The sequence below is a fragment of the Myotis myotis genome, unplaced genomic scaffold (genome assembly GCF_014108235.1).
Source record: "Myotis myotis isolate mMyoMyo1 unplaced genomic scaffold, mMyoMyo1.p scaffold_m19_p_26, whole genome shotgun sequence".
Lineage (NCBI taxonomy): Eukaryota > Metazoa > Chordata > Mammalia > Chiroptera > Vespertilionidae > Myotis > Myotis myotis.
Genome location: NW_023416331.1, coordinates 2,336,576 through 2,357,050, shown reverse-complemented (window position 1 = coordinate 2,357,050; position 20,475 = coordinate 2,336,576). Strand labels below are relative to the sequence as shown.

Genomic DNA, 20,475 nt, shown 5'->3' with positions numbered 1-20,475 from the left:
GTGCTGCTCTGCTCTGTGCTGTGCTGCTCTGTGCTGCTCTGCTCTGTGCTGTGCTGCTCTGTGCTGTGCTGCTCTGCTCTGTGCTGTGCTGTTCTGTGCTGTGCTGCTCTGTGCTGTGCTGCTCTGTGCTGTGCTGCTCTGCTCTGTGCTGTGCTGCTCTGTGCTGTGCTGCTCTGCTCTGTGCTGTGCTGGTCTGTGCTGTGCTGCTCTGCTCTGTGCTGTGCTGGTCTGTGCTGTGCTGCTCTGCTCTGTGCTGTGCTGCTCTGCTCTGTGCTGCTCTGCTCTGTGCTGTGCTGCTCTGCTCTGTTTCAGCTCAGTCATAGACACACAATCTTTAAAAAAATAAGTAAATAGGAATGGGAAGCCTTTTATTACAGCAATGGTACACACTTCTTTGAACTCCTCCTGAATTATATGCCAAAAATCACATAATGAGCCACCATTAAAATGATTTGTAATGATATTCAAGCTGACAAATCAATTAGATTCTCTTTTAATTTTGTTTAGAGCAAAGAATTAGAAACTTCTTGACTTGCTAAAGGACTCATTAGTCAATTATTAGAGGCAGCTGATCAATGATTCTCATCGTTGATGTTTCTATCTCTCCCTCTCCCTTCCTCTCTGAAATCAATAAAAAAAAATTTTAAGTTGTACTTTGGTTTCGCAGCCTAGATGTTTTTACATTTCCCTATCTTGGGAGAATGACAAGTGGGCAATAGAAAAGGACAAGGATCTCAAGGTCTGGACGGTTCTTACTAAACACTCTTCTTGCTAAATGTTAAAATGTAGTACAGTATTTTGCAGACCAGCTGTAAACAGAATAACCTTGACAGGAAGCCAGCCTGATAAGTGTTGCCAATTGCAAAGAAGAAATCAACATGTAATTGACCAAATAGTGTATATAAGCAGTGACTAAGTCTCCCTTCTGGGAGGCAGAGCTTTGGATATGAATCCCCTGTCTCCTTTACTCCCAGCAATAAATAAAACAACCTCTCGACAACCACATGTCTTTTTATCTTCTTTAAAAATTGATTTTAGAGAGGGAAGAAGTGGGGGTGAAAGAGAGAGAGATTGATTGGTTTTTCCACTTATTTATACATTCATTGGCTGATTCTTATCTGTGCCCTGACCAGGGGTTGAACCTACAACCTTGCTGTACTGCGATGATGCTCTAACCCAGGGGTTCTCAACCTGTGGGTCGCGACCCCTTTGGGGGTCGAATGACCCTTTCACAGGGGTCGCCTAAGACCATCGGAAAACACATATATAATTACATATTGTTTTTGTGATTAATCACTATGCTTTAATTATGTTCAATTTGTAACAATGAAATTGGGGGTCACCACAACATGAGGAACTGTATTAAAGGGTTGCGGCATTAGGAAGGTTGAGAACCACTGCTCTAACCAATTGAGCCACCAGGGCAGGGCCTCTCATTTAAAAATATGTATATGTTGTAGAAGACTGAAGAAACCCAAGCAACGCTTAGAGAAATGGAGTTACACAGCTTTGGTCAATACCAACATTTGTCTCAGAGGAGTCGCCTCCAGAGTCTGAGCAAACCAATATGGTGGAAGCCCTTCTTTTATCCCCTTTGGTTTCTTTTGTTCCCCAAATATGGATGAGGACTTTTGGACCTTTCACGGGCTTTGCAAAAAGCCTGGTGGGTTGGGATGGGGGCCTTGAGGCCATATCTAGGGGCCTTGAGTCCATTTCTAAGGGCCTGGCCTGGCGCCAGCACTGATAACCCCCTCCAGGGGTTATGTATTTTTCATAGTTTATGGCTTCTGTAAAATGTGAGCATTTAGATAACAGGTCTTGCAAGACCAGATTCTGGGAAAGGGGTAGTGACTTAATTATAGGTTATTAAGAATGTTCATTAGGTTACTGGCACAGATTCAGATTGCTAGGCCCCCCTCCCCCAAATTTCAGGGTTACATTGGAATTAGGCTTTTAGCCTTCTCATATATATTTTTTTTATTGATTTCAGAGAGGAAGGGAGAGAGAGATAGAAACATCAATGATGAGAGAGAATCATCAATTGGCTGCCTTCTGCATGCCCCCGACACTGGGGATCGAGACCAAAGTCTAGGCATATGCCCTGACTGGGAATTGAACCGTGACCTCCTGCTTCATAGTTCAACGCTCAATCACTGAACCAGCCGGCTGGGCAAGGGGCCTCTCACTTTTTAATAGAGCACCCCAGTGGCGAACCCGTTGAGTTCAGTAACAAAAGGGGAAGAGAGAAATAAGAATCTACAAACAGTTCTCAGGCATATCAGTTTTAGAAAAAGGATATACAGAAATAGATGTGAAAAGTACCTTCCTAACTGGCCATGTCTTCATACCATTATAAGGTCTTTGTGTAACCCGGGGTCTGCACACTCTAGGCTGAAGACCACTGGACTGCGGAAGAGTAGCAGGATTGTCAGCCTGCACTGAGGTCTACTGGAGGCTTACCATTCAAGGTGAGAGCCGAGAGCTTGTTTGCTGGCAGGATTCCAGGACTGAGAGCGGAGCGTGCAAGGTGTCCTGAGGTTGGGGCACACGACTGTTTCCACCCTGTTCTAAGCAAGTCACCAGGCCAACCCAGATTCAAGAGTTTAGGAACAAACTCCACCTTTGGATGGAGTAGCTGCCGAGGCACATTGCAAGGGCTTGGGATTACTGGAAGTGGTGGAGAATTAGAGCCAATTCCACTCGCAGACAAATGCAAGGTTTGGGATACAGAGTGCAGGTGAGAGAGAGCCAGCAATTGTGGGCTATACAGACCCACAAACATTCCACAAGAGCAAAAGCCAATCAGAACACCAGCCACAGCCAGAGACCCCAGACCACATCTGTTCTGTGGTGGTTGAGCGTACCCTCCTCTTACTTCCCTGCATCTGGTTCCCAGGGGAAGGACAGGGCTCTGAGGGGGGCTGGAAAGAAATGCTCTGAGAAGCCAGCCAGACTGCACTGCTTCCCAGCTGTCTGTGTCAAGCCAGTCGTAGCTGGCTGAGAGAAGAAACTGAATTTATAATTAGTTTGGAGGACTTTTAAATATATATATACTAGAGGCCCGGTGCACAAAAATTTGTGCACTCGGGGGGGGTGGTCCCTCAGCCCGGCCTGTGCCCTCTTGCAGTCTGGGACCCCTCAGGGGATAACCACCTGCTGGCTTAGGCCTGCTCCCTGGGGGGATTGGGCCTAAGCTGGCAGTCAGACATCCCTCTGGCAGCCTGGGAGCCCCTGGGGGATGTCCACTTGCTAGCAGGGAGCAGGCCTAAGCTGCAGTCGGACATCCTTAGCACTGCTGAGGAGGCAGGAGAAGCTCCCACCACCACCGCTGTACTGGCAGCCATCAGCCTGGCTTGTGACTGAGCAGAGCTCCCTCTGTGGGAGCGCACTGACCACCAGGGGGCAGCTCCTGCATTGAGCGTCTGCCCCCTGGTGGTCAGTGTGTGTCATAGTGACCAGTCATTCCCAGTCGTTCTGCTGTTAGGGTCAATTTGCATATTACCCTTTTATTATATAGGATATATTTGTATTGATTTTAGAGAGAAAATCAGAGAGGGAGAAAGCATTAGAAACATCAATGATGAGAGAGAATCATCAGTTGGCTGCCTCCTGCACATCCAGAACAGGGGTTGAACATGAAATCTATGTATGTGCCCGGACTGGGAATCCTTTTGGTGCAGGGGACCACACTCCAACCAATGAAGCCACTTGGCCAGGACGGGAAGACTTAATTTCTTTCTTAAACTAAATTTTGTTGTTGTTGTTAATCCTCACCCGAGGATATTTTTTCCATTGATTTTTAGAGAGATAGGGAGGGAAGGAGAGAAGGAGGGAGGGAGGGAGGGAGGAAAAAAGGCTAAGAGAGAAAGAGAGAGAGAAATATGGATGAGAGACATGTTGATTAGTTGCCTACTGCACGCGCCCTGATTGGACTGGGATGGAACCTGCAACTGGGGTACGTGCCCTTGACCAGGAATTGAACCCTTGACCCTTCAGTGTGCAGGCTCTAACCACTAGCATACTGGCCAGGGCAAAACTAAATACTTTCATTCTTTCCTGGAGGACTCTTTATACCAGAGATTGCAGATAACACTCTGAGACCTTCCTGAGTGCATGAGAGGCTAAAGAACTACTTGCAGCCCATTGGGCTGATTCCAGGGGAAATTGGGGGAAAGGAGAACGCTGTTAGCCGATTACAATCTACAGGTCCATAGAGTCAGTGTATTGCTTCAGACATAAAAAATGACAGATATGAAAAATGAGTGATATGAAACAGCAGGAGAGAGAAAGATACAAAGGGTAGGAGGACAGTGAGCTGCTTGGTGGAGTGGCCTGGAAAGGGCTCCGGGAGGCGGGAAAGTAAACCAAAAGGAAAATAAACCAAAGCATTTCAGGCAGAGGGAGCGGTGGAAAGTCCCAAGGCAGAATTTTTCTTATTGTGTCTGTCTAGAACAGTGGTTCTCAACCTTCCTAATGCCGCAACCCTTTAATATAGTTCCTCATGTTGTGGTGACCCCCAATTTCATTGTTACAAATTGAACATAATTAAAGCATAGTAATTAATCACAAAACAATATGTAATTATATATGTGTTTTCCGATGATCTTAGGCGACCCCTGTGAAAGGGTCGTTCGACCCCCAAAGGGGTCACGACCCACAGGTTGAGAACCGCTGGTCTAGAGGTTTATTTATTTTAATGGTGTTTTTTTAAACAAAACCTGTTCTTGGTTTCACTGGTGTTTCTCTACTGATTTTGTTCTGAACTTCATAGTTTTCTGCTCCAATTGTTCTTATTTCCTTCCTTGTTTGCTTTGGATTTAATTTGTCCTTTATTTCTGGTTTCTTAAGGTTCAGGATGAGATTACTGATTTAAATTTTTTCTTGTTTTCTAGTGTGGACGAACAGGGCCACATACTAACCAGTCAAGCTCAGGGAAGACCTGCATGGCGGTCTTGCAAACTCAAAGACCTAAAGTAACCACAAAAGATGGTCTAAAATTAAACTTTAACTAAAAGCAGTTATGGTGGGTAGTTACTTCCTAGGCTGGTGTCCTCCTTGACAAGGTCAATCTTTACCTTAACTGAGCTTATTGTCTTTTTGCATCTATGATAACATACTGAAATGTCAGGGTAACATGTAACTTCCCTTTTTCTCAGACCCTGAGGGCACAACCAAATTCCTTTGCTTTCTCCCACCTCTCTAATCTATCACCAATGGATTTCATGTAACCCTCCTACGTCTCCTCCGTTGATTGCAATGTATAAAAATAGATGAAAAACCACCATTCTCTGGAGCACTATCCCAATCCATTGAGATTCTGCTTCCTGGCAATTGTTGACAGTTTGGCTCAAACTCACAAAAATTCTTTACAGGTTTGAATGTTTTTACGTTAACACTAATTAAATGTTCAAATTTTTATTTAAGCACAGCTTTGGCTGTGTTCCACAATTTAAAAAAAGGTTTTTTAAAAATATGTTTTTATTGATTTTAGAGAGAGAGAAGGGGAGAGATAGAAACATGGTTGAGAAACAGCAACTTTGCATGGATTAACACTCAACCACTGAGCCATACTGGCTGGACTTTAAATATTTAAAAAAAAAAAAATATATATATATATATATATATATATATATATATATATATATATATTGATTTCAGAGAGGAAGGAAGAGGGAGAGAGAGATAGAAACATCCATGATGAGAGAGAATCATGGATCGGCTGCTTCCTGCAAGTCCCCTACTGGGGATCGAGCCCACAACCCGGGCATGTGCCCTTGACTGGAATCGAACCTGGGACTTTTCAGTTCGCAGGCTGACACTCTACCCACTGAGCCAAACTGGCTAGGGCTAAATATTTTTAAAATTGATTTTTAGAGAGAGAGGAAGGAAGCAAGAAATAATGGATGAGAGAGAAAAACATCTATTGACTGCCTCCTGCATGCTCCCTGCCAGGGATACAGTCTTAACCCAGACATGTGCCTTGACCGAGAATGGAACCAGAAACCTTTCAGTGCACAGAACAATGCCCAACCAACGAAGCCACACCGGCCAGGGCTGTGACCCACAAATTTTGATATGTGGTGTTTTTATTTTTATTCAATTAAAAGTATTTTCTAATTTCCCTTGTGATTTCCTCTTTGACCCTGTGTTATTTAGAATAATGTTGTTTAATTTGCAAATATTTGGGAGATATTTCAGATCTTGTTCCATTATTGATTTCTAATTATTTTTAGTTGTGGCTGGAGAACATACTTTTGATGATGTCAATTATTTTAACTTTGTTGAGGCTTGTTTTATGGCCCAGAATATAATCTACCTTTTTTTCCCCCCTAGTCCCATTTATTCCAGCTCTGCCACCGGATCTATCTTTTTAAAAATATATAAAAGGTGTCCCAAAATTCACGCAAGAAGTAATTTTTTTTAATCTTATTTTTTTTAAATGTATTTTTATTGATTTTTTACAGAGTGGAAGGGAGAGAGATAGAGAGTTAGAAACATCAATGAGAGAGAAACATCGACCAGCTGCCTCCTGCACACCTCCTACTAGGGATGTGCCTGCAACCAAGGTATATGCCCTTGACCGGTATCGAACCTGGGACCCTTCAGTCCACAGGCCCATGCTCTATCCACCGAGCCAAACCAGTTTTGGCAAGAAGTAATTTTGATAGAAAACACAGGTTTATAATTAAAAATTGTAAATTTTTTTATTGATTTATAAAGTATACAGTATAGGGTAATGTATGGAATAGCATATCGGGTAAATGGCCTCCACGGCTTTGCTGGCACATATGCACTCTTTTGTTGAAATTTTCCATGACCGAAATGCAGCTGCTCAGGCAATAACAGTAATGGTGCTCGCTATCGCAACATGATAATCCAGTTTTTTGTGCCTAAATTGCAAGATATGGATGTGGACGACATGTACTTTCAACAAGACAGTGCCGCATGCCATACAGCCCAAGAAACAAGTCAATTACTACATGAGTCATTTCCTGGTTGTATAATTCCCCGTTTTGGTGATCAGAATTGGCCGCCCAGATCATGCAATTTAACGCTGTTGGACTTTTTTCTTTGGGGTTTTTTGAAGTCTAAGGTTTATGCCAACAAGCCCATGACCACCCAAGCCTTGAAGGAGGAAATTGAGCGCTGTATCAATGAAATTCAGCCACATTTATGCAAAAATGGTCATGGAAAATTTCAACAAAAGAGTGTGTATGTGCCAGCAAAGCCGTGAGGCCATTTACCCGATATGCTATTCCATACATTACCCTATACTATATACTTTATGAATCAATAAAAAATTTACAATTTTTAAGATGAAACCAAGATGGCGGCATAGGTAAACACCGGAGTTTGCTGCCTCGCACAACCACTTCAAAAATACAACTAAAAGATGGAACGGACATCACCCAGAACCACAGGAAGGCTGGCTGAGGGGAAATTCTTCAACTAGAAGGAAAGAGAACAGCATACTGAGGCTCAGAGCAGGCGCAGTGTGGAAAACACAAAGGTGCGGAGGTGCGTGCGGAGTGGGCTGGTGGCTGAGAGCTCGGTTGTCGTTTTCAATCGGGAGGGAGGCTCAGGCTATGAGCTCCAGATCCGGGCGAGTCTCTAGGGACCCAGACTCAAACGGGAGAAGCGGGACTGTCTGGCATCGGTCGGAATTCGAGGGCAGCTTTCTCTCCGAGGTTTGCAGCGGTTGCTGGGACTCTGAGAGGCAGAGCCTCTGGGGACGGGACTGAGAGCAGCCATAACTGCTCCCTCTGCTTGCCCTGTTGACCCCGTGCGACCCGCCCCGCCCAAGCCCTGCGCAGAGCCATTTGCCGGATAGCCTCAGGCAAAGGCTAGATTAGCACCTCCCCAGAGGACAGAAGTTTTCCCACTGCAGACACAGCTGATTCTCACAGCCAGTTGGCCTGGAGGTCAAATCCCTCTAGAATTAACTACAACAATCAAGGCTTAACTACAACAAGACTGCCCACAAAGACCACTAGAGGGTGCACCAAGAAAGCATAAAAAATGCGGAGACAAAGAAACAGGACAAAACTATCAAGGGAGGATATTGAGTTCAGAACCACACTTTTAAGGTCTCTCAAGAACTGTCTAGAAGCCGCCGATAAACTTATTGAGATCTACAAGAAATCTAATGAGACCCTTGATGTTGTGATAAAGAACCAACTAGAAATTAAGCATACACAGACTGAAATAAAGAATATTATACAGACTTCCAACAGCAGACCAGAGGAGCGCAAGAATCAAGTCAAAGATTTGAAATGCAAAGAAGCAAAAAACACCCAACCGGAAAAGCAAAATGAAAAAAGAATCCGAAAATACGAAGATAGTGTAAGGAGCCTCTGGGACAGCTTCAAGCGCACCAACATCAGAATTATAGGGGTGCCAGAAGATGAGAGAGAGCAAGATATTGAAAACCTATTTGAAGAAATAATGACAGAAAACTTCCCCCACCTGGTGAAAGAAATAGACTGACAGGTCCAGGAAGCGCAGAGAACCCCAAACAAAAGGAATACAAAGAGGACCACACCAAGACACATCATCATTAAAATGCCAAGAGCAAAAGACAAAGAGAGAATCTTAAAAGCAGCAAGAGAAAGAAACTCAGTTACCTACAAGGGAATACCCATACGACTGTCAGCTGATTTCCCAACAGAAACTTTGCAGGCCAGAAGGGAATGGCAAGAAATATTCAAAGTGATGAATGCCAAGAACCTACAACCAAGATTACTTTATCCAGCAAAGCTATCATTCAGAATTGAAGGTCAGATAAAGAGCTTCACAGATAAGGAAAAGCTAAAGGAGTTCATCACTACCAAACCAGGATTATATGAAATGCTGAAAGGTATCCTTTAAGAAGAGGAAGAAGAAGAAAAAGGTAAAGATACAAATTATGAACAACAAATATGCATCTATCAACAAGTGAATCTAAGAATCAAGTGAATAAATAATCTGATGAACAGAATGAACTGTTGATTATAATAGAATCAGGGACATAGAAAGGGAATGGACTGACTATTCTTGGGGGGGGGGAAGGGGTGTGGGAGATACGGGAAGAGACTGCACAAAAATCGTGCACCTATGGATGAGGACAATGGGTGGGGAGTGAGGGCGGAGGGTGGGGTGGGAACTGGGAGGAGGGGAGTTATGGGGGGAAAAAAAGAGGAACAAATGTAATAATCTGAACAATAAAGATTTAATTTAAAAAAATTTACAATTTTTAATTATAAACCTGTGTTTTCTACCAAAATTACTTCTTGCGTGAATTTTGGGACACCCTTTATTTTTATTGATTTCAGAGAGGAACGGAAAGGAAGAGATAAACATCAGTGATGAGAGAATCATTAATTGGCTGCCTCTTGTATGCCCCATACTGGAAATTGAACCTGCAACCAGGGTGTGAGCCCCGACCAGGAATCAAACTCAACATAGGTCAACACTCAACCATGAGCCACACGGGCTGGCCTGATGAATGTTCCATGTATCCTTGAAAAGAATGTTGGTTTCCTCTGGCCAGGTAGCTCAATAGGTTAGAGCAGTGGTCTGCAAACCGCGGCTCGAGAGCCACATGCGGCTCTTTGGCCCTTTGAGTGTGGCTCTTCCACAAAATACCACGTGCTGGTGCGCAAATACAGTGCGGTTGAAACTTCGTGGCCCATGCGCAGAAGTTGGTTTTCGGAAAGGAGATAGACGAAACAAGTATACAAGATGAGTGTGGATGGGAGAGTTGGAAGGGGTCGACCTCAGTGATCGTACCTCAATCAGACTGAGGACGTTTTTAGCAAAGGCCAGCCTAGGAGTACCCTAATTAAGTTAATAACAATGTACCTACCTATATAGTTTAAGTTTAAAAAATTTGGCTCTCAAAAGAAATTTCAATTGTTGTACTGCTGATATTGGGCTCTGTTGACTAATGAGTTTGCCAACCACTGGGTTACAGCATCATCCCAATGGGCAAAAGTTGCAGGTTCGATCCTTGGTCAGGGCACATACAAGACGCAACTAATGAATACATAAATAAGTGGAACAACACATCTCTTTCTCTCTTTCTTCCTCTCTAAAATTAATAAAATTTAAAAAAAGGAATGTTGGTCTTTCGTTGTTGGGTGGAATGTTCTAAAATGTCAATTAGGTCAAATTTGTTGACAGTGTGATCGGGTCTTTATATCTTTGCTAATTTTCTATACACTTGTTTTATCAATTACTGAGACAGGAATGTTGAAATCTCTAAATGATAATTGTGAATTTACCTATTTTGCCTTTTTGTTCTGTAAGTTTTGTTATATGATTTTGAAGCTGTGTTCGATGCAAGAATATTCAGGACTATTATATCTTCTTACTTAGTTGATTTCTTTGTTCTATTTTTTTCTTTTAATCCTCACCTGAGGATATTTTTCCATTGATTTTAGAGAGATTGGAAGAGAGAGGGAAAGACAGAGAAACATCGATGTGAGAGAAACACATCAATTGGTTGCCTCCTACCCACGCCCGGACCAGGGCCTGGGCAGGGGAGTAGCCTGCAACCAAGGTACATGGCTTTGACGGGAATCAAACCTGGGACCCTTCGGTCTGCAGGCTGAGGCTCTATCCACTAAGCCAAATTGGCTAGGGCCATGAGTTGATTTCTTTATCATTATGTCCCTCTTTATCTCTGATAATATTCCTTATTGTCAAGTCTAATTTGTCCAATATTAACATAGCTAGCTCCTCTGCTTTCTTTTTATTAGTGTTCTCATAGTTTGTCTTCTTGCATCCTTTATTTTTAACTTAAATATGGCTTTATATTTGATGTGTTTATTATAGAGGGTTTATATTTTGATTCTTGCTTTTATCTGTGTAATATAGTTTGAAAGTAAATTAGGTAAACCATAGAGTGGGGAAAAATATTCACAAAATGTATAGACAACAAAAGACCAGTATGAAAATAGGTGAATAATTTCTACAAATCAATTAAAGAAAACACAGTGGAAAAATGAGCAAACGATTCTGAGAGACAATTCATGAAAGATGATATTCGAATGGCCAATAAACCTATGAAAAAGTACTCAACTTCATTAGTCATCAGAGAAATTTTATTTAAAACCACAATGCAGCCCTAGGCAGTTTGGCTTAGTGGACAGAGCGTTGGCCTGTGGAGCGAAGGGTCCTGAGTTTGATTCCAGTCAAGGGCACATGCCCGGGTTGCGGGCTCGGTCCCCAGTAGGGGGCGTACAGGAGGCAGCCAATCAACAATTCTCTCTCATCATTGATGTTTCTATCTCCTCCCTTTTTCTCTGAAAGCAATAAAAATATGTTTTAAAAACCCCCACAATACAATAACACTACTTCTCTCCAGAATGACTAAATGAAAAAGGCAACAAGAGCAAAATGGGGGAAGAAACAGGAGTGCGGCATGAACATAGGGAAGCAAAAGAAAACAAGGAAGTATGTCACCATGAAGCAAATGCTTAGTCTCAGAGATCAGAGGCTTAAAGAAAAGGATAGATTAAAACCTAAAGAGGAAGAAAAGAGAGATCCCAGTGCACTCAAAGAAAGAGAACTCCCCGCTGCCCCCTCCTGTGTATTCTTCACCTGTGCCCACCTTACCACATCCTGCTGGATACCAACTTTATCAACTTTTCCAGTAAGACCAAACTGGACTCAGTGCAATCAATGATGGATGTCTCTATGCCAGGTGTATCCCTTGTTTAACTGACTGTAATGGCTGAAATTGAGAAATTGGGGCAGAAGTATCGAGTGGCTCTAAGGATCGCCAAGGATCCAAGATTTGAACGATTACCATGCCCACAAAAAGGAACCTATGCAGATGACTGCTTAGTATAGAGAGTAACTCAGCATGAGTGTTATATTGTGGCCACAGTTGATGGGGACCTTAAACGAAGAATCAGGAAGATCCCTGGAGTTCCCATCATGTCATGTCTAACCATAGGTGCAACACTGAGCAGATGCAGATGCTTATGGAGCCCCAGGTTCTAATACTTAAAAGACAAAGTTTCTCTGCTTTTTTTTAACCAACTTTCTCTGTTGCAGGTTTATTAAGCATGCTACAACATGCGTTACTGCTCCCTCATGCACTTGCTGTTATGAGCTGGGAATGGTTAAATACGTTCACTTTTTGGTGTTTTGAAAATGATATTTTGTATCATTTAAGATTTTGTTACATCTTTTTATAAATCAGATGACTGCTCACCAAAAAAATAGCAAAAGTTGGCAAGGATGTGGATGAACTGGAGCTCTCATACACAGATGATGGGAATGGAAATTGGTACAACCACTTTGGACAATTTTCTGGCAGTACATAATTTTTTTAAATATATATTTTTATTGATTTCAGAGAGAGATAGAAACATCAATGATGAGAGAGAATCATTGACTGGCTGCTTCCTGCATGCCCCACAATGGTGATCGAGACTGCAACCCAGGTATATGCCCTTGACCGGGAATCAAACCATGACCTTCTAGTTCATAGGTCAACACTCAACCACTAAACCATGTCAGCTAGACTGGCAGTACGTAAATTTGAGCCTACACATATCCCTTGACCAAGCAATTCCAGTTTTAGGTGTGTATACCCAACAAAAATCCTATATAATAAAAGGCTAATATGCAAATTGACCAAACAGTGGAACGACCTGGCGCTATGATGTGCATTGACCACCAGGGGGCAGACGCTCAACACAGGAGCTGCCCTCTGGTGGTCAGTGGCCTCTCACGGGGAGTGCTGCTCAGCCAGAAGTTGGGCTCACAGCTGGTAAGCGCAGCAGTGGTGGTGGAAGCCTCTCCTGTTTCCACGGCAGTTGGACATCCCCCTGAGGGCTCCCAGACTGTGAGAAGGTGTAGGCTGTGCTGAAGGACACCCCTCCTCCCCTGAGTTCATGAATTTCCTGCACCGGGCCTCTAGTATGTATATAATGTCTACCAAAAAATTTACTGAAGTGTTCTTAGTAGCACTATTCATAGTAGCTCCAGACTGGAAACTACACAGATGCAATTAACAGTCGCATAGATAAATTGGGGTATATTCTCATAAAGGAATATTACAGAAATGAGAGTGGGTGAACTACAACAGCACACAACAACTGGATAAGTCTCCTTGACATGGAAAAGTCAGAATGAAAGATGACATATGGCGTGAATCCATTTATATAAAATGCAAAATAATCAACCCTAATCTCTAATGTTAGAGTCAGGAGGGGATTACTCTGGTGGGTAGTGATTGGAAAGGAGTAATGGGGCTGGCCAATAAGGGCAATATTCCTTGAAAAAAATCAAGTTATGTATTTATGATATGTACGCTTTAGGTATACATGCTATCCATCAATAAAAGATTTCAATGAAGAAACTGAAAAGCAAAGAATCATAATTTTTTAGGTTTTTTAACAAAGAACAGGTCACTGATCCTAACTCACCTCCATTTCTGTTTAGAGGTCCAGCCTCTATTTTACTTAGCTGTTTATTTTCCTATTAATCTCACAATTTTATTATTTTTATCAAAGTTACTTATGCACATAGTCTAAAGATTCAAATAATTCTGTGGGGCTGATTATGGAAAACAACACAGCCCTCTCGCCACTGCCTCATCTGCCCACTTCTCATCCCCCTAATCAGTCCAACAAAATGCATTTTGGTCAGATGGATATTCGCTGTTTACCTATTATGATTATACGAATGTTACTGCATAAGCTCTCACTTTGCCTGGACCTAATGATTGCCTATTTGTGTATTGTTTCTATGTTTGAGCATTAATTCAACCCCACATATCCCCTAGTATGCACCTCTTCAGTTTGCTCAAACACATTCAGTTTGCCTGTCACATCTGAATGAAATTCCCTCTCAAAGCCTCTGACCAGCTGCAGGGGGGACTGGCAGCCCTCGGGCCTGCTGAGCAGCAGTGGTCTTTGGGGTCTCCCTTCACTGTCTTCCTGGGAATTCTCTCTCTACTCTAGTGCTGTTTCATGCATATCAAGGCATCTTCTTCTTTATCTCCTCGTTGTGATGGAGGGCACTCTTTACAAGTTTCCTGAGAGAGGCACGTAGGAGGAGAATTGGAGTCCACATGCTCTCAGTGTGTCTTTTGTCTCCTTTGTTTAGGGGTCAATATATACTTGGTCACATTCACCTTGGTGGCCTTTGGCTAAAGTCAGCACTTAGAGTATCTCTTGGCTGGATTTGATCTCACCCGTACTCCTAGCTGAGTCAACCTCCCTCTGGCTCCAAAAAGCCCAGTGGACCCATGTTCCCCATCTAGCCTCTGACCTAAGATGTCCAAGCCACATGACTCTGTTGTTTGTTTACTGTCTTCTAACTGCACCATGCCCATGGATCGCCGGCCCATGGTTCTCAATCAATCATTGGAGAAGAACTGGAAGTGCAAACTAGACCCTGTCTCCCTGCTGGCTCACCCGTATCTGCCCACTTACCTATATTGGGCACAAGTTTGTACCTTTAGGTGCCTGGGATGATGCTCAACTAACTGAGCCAAACTGACCAGGGCTCATTCTTACTTTTTAATGATGAGGAAGCATAAATGAAAGAGGTTGAATAATTTCTCCAAAGCCTCATAGCTAAACACTAAAGAAGGTGGGATTCAAACCCTATACCCTGTGACTACCAGCCTCACCATCCTCTCCCTACATTAAGGTGCCTCTTTAGAGAATGCCAGTACTATGTGGGGAGGACTCTATAAAGATGAGTATTTTCTTCCTTTTGGAGTTTACTTTTTAAAACAAGCTTAAATGAAAGGGATCAGATTTAAGTCCTTCCCAAGAAATGTTGTTACTGGTGGAGAGGGAGGCCCCAGCTCCCCTGCCAGGTGTTAGCAGCAGCTCACCCTGGGGTGGGTCAAGAAGCCAATCTGGAGGCACTATTTGGGGATCTCCCACTCTACTCTTTAAATTTAGGCTTTTGAAGGCTAGAGCAATGTGTAAAGAAAACAATGCCTATGGTTTGAACTGTGTCCAGCACAGACAAGGGTTGAACCTGAGGAGGGGTGGTGAAGGATTAAAAGAAGACAAGAGAATACAGCTGGGGCTAGGTGGATCTCTTGTACCTGGTTGAGGACACAGAGAGACCCAGCCTGCAAGCCAAGGCTTTATTTTATAGTCAGAGCATACAAAGCAAAACAAGGAAAGAGGTCAACATGTTTACAATGTTCTTGTGAGTTTCGTCTTGTTTTGGCAGCACTTGCTGCACCTCCCACAGCCCATTAGCTACCTAGGAAAGAACTAGGGAGGACTATAAGGTCAAGCTTAATTATGCTAGGAGGGCTCTGCCCTCCAAGCTGGGACTTGTTTGTGGCCCTGCCACAGGTCAGTCCGGAGCTTGATTCTATAGCCCAGTGATGGCGAACCTATGACATGTGTGTCAGAGGTGACACGCGAACTCATTTTTTTAGTTGATTTTTCTTTGTTAAATGGCTTTCAAAAATATAAATCTTTGTTTTACTATGGTTGCAAATATCAAAAATTTCTATATGTGACACGGCACCAGAGTTAAGTTAGGGTTTTTCAAAATGCTCACACGCCGAGCTCAAAAGGTTCGCCATCACTGCTATAGCCACTCCCTACAATGGTTCATATTTTTTAAAGATTTTTTAAAATTCTAAAATGCACATTTTCTTTCAGACTAGTATATTCTTTTTTTTTTTTTTTAATATATCTGTATTGATTTCATAGCATAGAGGAAGGGAGAGGGTGAGAGATAGAAACATCAATGATGAGAGCGAATCACCGATTGGCTGCCTATTGGCAGGGCTGGCCATCCCCCAGCCCCCCCCCCCCCCCCCCCCCCCCCGTGCTCCCTGAGCTCCTGGGAGCTGGGTGGCAGCCCCGCCCCCGCCGCTGCTGCTGGTCACAGTTTGCAGGGTGATTGGCGGGGCAATCGGCCCAGTCACGCCTGCCTTGGCCTGGAACTGCCCACTCACCTGCTCCACCATCCCACCACAGTCCCTGTTCTTGTAGGGGCCCATTGGGGCTGACAGTGCCTCCACTGCTGCCTGCTGCCAGCACTGTGTCCCTGATGCCTGCCATGTTCTGCACCACCTCCTGGTGGTCAGCGCACATCATAGCAAGCATAGCAACTCCTGGTCAAATGACCACCTGAGGGGACAATTTGCATATTACGCTTTTATTATATAGGGTAGTATTCCACGGTGTAAATGTATCACAGCTTTTTTATTCACTCCTCTACTGATGGGCATGAAATTGGGCTGTTTCCAGATATTAGCTAATATAAATTGTGCTGCTATGAACATAGGGGTGTATACATTCTTTCTGACTGGTGTTTCTGGCTTCTTAGGATATATTCCTAAAAGTGGGATCACTGGGTCAAATGGCGGTTCCATATTAAATTTTTTGAGGAAACTCCATACTGTTTTCCACAGTGGCTGCACCAGTCTGCATTCCCACCAGCAGTGTACTGTGGTTCCCTTTTCTCCACATCCTCGCCAGCACTTTTCATCTGTTGGTTTATTGATTTGTTGGTGGTAGTTATTTTGACAGGTGTGAAGTGATAACTCATTGTCAGTTGTTTTTTTGTTTGTTTTTTATAAATATATTTTTATTGGTTTCAGAGAAGAAGAGAGAGAGAAAGAGACAGAAACATCAATGATGAGAGAGAATCATTGATTGGCTGACTCCTGCACATTTCCCACTGGGGACCGTGCAACCTCAGCATGTGTCCTGACCTGGAATTGAACCTCGAACTCCTGGTTCATAGGTTGATGCTCAACCACTGAGCCACACCAGTTGGGCTTTCATTGTCGTTTTAATTTGTATCTCTCAGATGATCTGTGATTTGAAGCATTTTTCATATGACTCTTGGCCTTCTGTATGTCTGCTTTGGAGAAGTCTCTATTTAGGTCCTTTGCCCATTTTTAATTGGATTGTTTGTCTTCCTTCTGTTAAGTTGTATGAGTTCCTTATATGTTTTGGATACTAACCCTTTATCAGATGTATCATTGCCAAATATGTTCTCCATACAGTGGGCTCTCCTTTCGTTTTGTTGTACCTGGTATGAGGTACAGGGACTGCAGCAGTGGGTGACTTTCCTGGCACCAGAGGAGCCTGGGGAGCAGCACCAGCTGCCAGGGAGACACAGGGTGAAGGACGTTTTAACCACTTGCCACGCTCTCCAGCCTCATCTCCCCACATTGTTCTGTGCTCCAGCCCTTTCTCACTCCCTCCCCGTGAAGAGCCTGCCTCTGGCCTTCCTGCCCTGCTGAGTGAGATTCAGGAATGTACCCTATTTAAAATACATACATATCTACACTGATAAAAGAGAAAAATGGTAATTGGCGTACGACGCTACCCTTTTCATTGGCTAATCAGGGCTATATGCAAATTAACTGCCAACTAAGATTGGCAGTTAACTGCCAACAAGATGGCGGCTAATTTGCATATGTAGGCACAATGCAGGGAGGGGAAAGGGAAAGCAGGAAGAAGCCCCCTGCCACTGACAGTGATGGAAACCCAGGGGGGAGCTAAGAGCTGGGGGGCAGGGCAAAGGCAGCCCTGGGGCCGCCTTTGCCCTGCCCCCCAGCCATGATCGGAGAATCAGGCGCCTTTTCCACCCTGGCCAGTGATAGCAGGAAGTAGGGGTGGAGCCAGCAATGGGAGCTGGGCACGATCGAAGCTGGCAGTCCCGGGAGCTAGGGGTCCCTTGCCTGGGCCTAAAGCGAAGCCCACAATCCCGGGGCCGCTGCCACTGCAGGTCCCCGCTGCCTGGGCCGGACGCCTAGGCCAGAGGTGTTAGGCCTGGGCAGGGGCGGAGCCTGCAACCGCGGGGAGCTGGGGGTCCCCTGCCCAGGCCTGACACCTCTGCCAGAGGCCTCAGGCCTGGTCAAGGGGCCGATCCGGTGATTGGTGATCGGAGGGTGAGGAGGATCAACTCCTCTGGCTGAGGCATCAGGCCTGGGCGGGGGACAGAGCCGGGGGATTGGGGGGATATGATGGTCCCCTTGCCCAGGGCTGAAGCCTGGGTCAGAGGCGTCAGGCTTGGGTGGGCGGTGGAGCAAGCGATCAGAAGGAGATGGGGGTCCCCTGCCCAGGCATGATTCCTGGGCCAGAGGCCTCAGGCCTGGGCGGGGGTCAGAGCCAGTGATCGGGGGGAGATGTGGATCCCCTGTCCAAGCCTGACACCTCTGGCTGAGGCGTCAGGCCTGGGCAAGGGGCCGATCAGGCGATCGGAGGGTGATGGGGGTCTATGCCTCTGGCTGAGGCATCAGGCCTGGGCAAGGGGCAGAGCCAGCAATCGGAGGGGTCTGGGGGTCCCCTGCCCAGGCCTGACGCCTGGGCCAGAGGCATCAGGCCTGGGCTGGAGGCAGAACCAGTGATGAGAGGAAATGAGGGTCCCCTGCCCAGAGGCGTCAGGCCTGGGCAAGGGGCCGATCCTGCGATTGGAGGGTGATGGGGGTCAACGCCTGAGGTCTCCCAGTATGTGAGAGGGGGCAGGCTGGGCTGAGGGACACGAATTTTGTGCACCGGGCCCCTAGTATTTAAATATATTTCTATTCATTTCAGAGAGGAACAGAGAGAGAGAGAGATAGAAACATCAATGATGAGAGAGAATCATTGGTCAGCTGCCTCCTTCATGCCCCACACCAGGGTTCAGGCCCACAACCTGGGCGTGTGCCCTGACTGGGAATCAAACCGTGACCTTCTGGTTCATTGATTGACATTCAACCGCTGGCCGGGCAGTAATGGACACTATTGTACGTGCAGAGCTAAGTGTCACATCCATGATCTCTTTTACTTTTCGCCATTGCTGCTCTGTCTGCTCATCTAACTCTACGCCTCACTCGGCAAAAACTTCAGGAACAGCAGGTGCCAGGTCTGTCCTGTCCGGGGCGGTCTTCCCAGCACCCAGCATGGTGGGTCACGTTTGAATTGCACTGGGCTCCATCCACATTAGCTCACAATACATGTTTTTACACTGAATTTGCATCTTCCATAAAAAGGAAGCAAAAGGTTATTAAGTGCAATAACACCTTTTCTACCTACGTTTTTCTGAGGAGCAGCTGCCAAAGAAGGGAAGGTGTTTTCTAGACCGACTTTAAGGGGCGTATCTTCCCTGGATCTGACATTGCTTTTTGGAGAAGCAACGGGCCTTGTGCGAGGAGTGGCTGTCTCCTGGGAGGCCAAGCTACGCAGATGCTGGGTGTGGTGGTGGTGAGTGATGTCCCTGGCTACGGACTGGGACTGGAGCCCGGAGAGGGAAGTCTTTCGGTCTCAGGCAGGGATCTGGGAGAAGGAGAGTGTGTGCACAGACTCCCTTTAACTTATCACCTTCCATGTCCCAGCAAAGAAAAATAGAAAATATAGTAAAATACAGAAAGACACATCTATTTCTTCCGACCCAATCTCTAGTCCACTTAACTGTCCAGTTATTTCCAAGTCTGGAATGTGGCGTTTTCCTTTAGGAAACACTCCAGGACTGTGGGAAGCCACCTATTGTCTTCACTAGCAGAGAGGTGTGGACAAGGAACCCGGAAGGCTGGTGACCCTCGAAGGCCTGGCAAAGGTCAGGGCTGTGCACCCCCTGTTAGTCCAGACAATGGCAGCTGAAGCAACTTTCCTATTTATTATTATGTAAATCCTTGCTGATGGGGTAGTCTGCCTGTTACTGCAAATTGCCTGCCTAAGGGCCATGGGTGGGTCCCAAACCAATAAAAGGCTGGCCAGGCCTGAGCACCAGCGGAAGTCCTTCCCCTTGAGTTGGACTTGCCCGCCTGGCCCCCCAGTATTTCCAAATTATCTCTTGTCTCTTCTCTTTCATTTGTGTGCGGCTCCTCTTCCAGATCCTGAACCCTGAACCACGTGGGACGTGGGGGAACAAACTTTACACACAGGATCTCCATGTGGACCCTCGTGCCGGAAGCACAGCTGTGTGAGCAGGCACACAGCTGGAAAGGGCATTCCTGTGGCATTTGAGCTGACACGTCGATGCTCCTGGCCCCTGAAAGCGCCCTGAAGCCCAATCTTGCTTCCCCTCCTCTCTCAGGTCTGTGCCTTTCGCTGTCTGGGATAAAGGGAGGGCAGGCAGAGCAAGCACAGATGATGGCAAAAGAGACCCAGCCATCTGTTTGGCGTTAAAGTCAGGAGCTCTTTTATCTTTCTGAGAACTGAAAAGTCACTGGGGAAATAATTACCAAATGGACCAAAAGTCTCAGTCAGTGTTTGGGCAGAAAAATGCAAACAGGAATTTTCCAGTGTTCCTCATCTGACCTTCATGTTCTCCAAAACACTTCAATTGATATTTTTTGGGAGGGTGATTTACTCCTTGGTCTCAAGACAACCTTTTTGAAGTAATATTTTCAAACCTAGGTATGATAACCACGTTACAGGCATTTGAAAACAGTGAAAGTTTTGCACTTTGCTTATTTTTTTGTACTTTTTTTCTTATGCACCTGTTTCCCCCCAAACATGATTCTTAAAAAATATATATTTTATTGATTTTTTACAGAGA

The 20,475-nt window shown here is 45.0% G+C and overlaps 1 pseudogene; it reads left to right on the top strand.

The window, feature by feature from the left end:
- The first annotated feature begins 11,238 nt into the window (after positions 1-11,238).
- Positions 11,239-12,352, top strand: LOC118679653 (annotated as a pseudogene).
- Positions 12,353-20,475: the final 8,123 nt, after the last annotated feature.